Below are 1,887 nucleotides of genomic sequence, written 5' to 3'. Positions count from 1 at the left end.
AAGTATGAAATCTTCCCAAATCTTTAAGATCTAGTTCAAATGGCTCCTCTTCCAGGAAGCCTTCCTTAGTCCCCCCACAACACACACAAGCTCCTATTGTTATTATTAATACAACAATAATAATATTTCATTAAGCCCTTACAAAGAGCCAGGCACCATGCTGTTATATACAAACATAATCAGTTGAATCCTCACAATGTCCTACTGAGATAAGTGTTATCTCTATTCTATAGATGAAGAACTGAGACTGAGAGGACTGAAGTCCTATGCACAAGGTCAGACAATTGTTAAGTGCAGAATTGGAATTTGAGCCTCGGGGTGGTCACTAATCACTGCACCACACTGTCCCATGAAAGTGAGCACATACTTCTTAGAACTGCCCTGGCTCTTCACTTGGTCTCCACTAGGGTGAGATAATGTCTTGATCCACTCTGGCTCTGGCAGCCTATGGTTCTGGGATCATTAGAGGGCATGGCGAAGGGGACACAAGGGCTTCTTGATGGCTCTCTAAGAAGCACCGCCAGGACCTCTGTTGTGGGGTTCTTTTCTAAAAGAGTGTCCTCCCCCACTCAGCCCTTCATGCAGGGTGCAGCTTTAGAATTCCTGAACTCAGCTTCTGAGTATTGATTGTTTGCAGGAGCAAGTCAGCAATTTGTGGTTTCCCGACAATGGCTCTGTGTTCCGTTATAGAACTGGGCTTGTTCGCACTCCATCATCAGGCAGGACACAAGCCCGGGTCTGGCCTACCCTTTTGCCTGGTGACCTGGAGCTATTCTGTGGTCAGGTCATCTGCCCCAACCCTTCAGAGTGGAGAACACAGGACAAGGCAGAAAGCCCAGCTCTATTATCACAAAGATAAAACAAAACTGGACTTCTTGCCCAGAGAAGGAATCGTTGTGATGCCTATTCTTCTAAATGTGCATTTTGCTACTTCAGAGGAAAAAAAAAAGTGAGTTTAAATCGAGGGTGGTAGTGCTGATAATAGGGTAGGGAAACAACTATCCTTATATACTATCAGTGGGGTGTAAACTAATGTGATCTCTTTGAAGGACAAGTTGGTAATATTTATTGACATTTTAAATGTACAAACCCTTAATGCAGCACTCCTACTTCTAGAAATCTATCTTATAGACGTTCTTGTACATTATGCAGATATATGTACGAGATGTTTACTCTTGTATATATCATAGCAGAAATGTTAGTAATCTAAATCTAAATGACGGTCAGCTGGACACTTACTAAATAAATTTTGTTAAAATACACGATGGAACATTTTGCAGTCATTTTAAAAAGGAAGTGGATTTGTATGTACCTAAATGAAACATTCTCTGAGATGTACTATTAAAATAGCAAGATTCTGGGGGCAAAATGGGGGAAGCTGGATGCGAAAAAAGGTGTGTGGGGAAACCTTCCTATACTATTGGTGGAAATGTAAGTTAGTGCAGCCACTATGGAGAACAGTATGGAAGTTCCTTAAAAAACTAAAAACAGAGCTACCATAAGATCCAGCATCCCACTCTGGGGCATATATCTGGAGAAAACCATAATTCAAAAAGATATATTGCACCCTAATTTTCATAGCAGCATATTCACAATAGCCAAGGAATGGAAGCAACCTAAGTGTCCACTGATAGATGAATGGATAAAGATGATGTGGTACATGTACACAATGGAGTATTACTCAGACAGAAAAAAGAATGAACTAGGACTTCCCTACTGGCGCAGTGGATAAAAATCTGCCTGTCACTGCAGGGAACATGGGTTCAATCCCTGACCTGGGAGGATTCCACACGCTGCAGAGCAACTGGGCCTGTGCACTGCAACCGCTCAGCCTGTATTCTAGAGTCCGTGAGCCACAACTACTGAGCCTCAGTGCTACAGCTACTG

Source organism: Dama dama, chromosome 2, assembly GCF_033118175.1.
Source record: "Dama dama isolate Ldn47 chromosome 2, ASM3311817v1, whole genome shotgun sequence".
Lineage (NCBI taxonomy): Eukaryota > Metazoa > Chordata > Mammalia > Artiodactyla > Cervidae > Dama > Dama dama.
Note: the sequence above shows the minus strand (reverse complement) of the source record.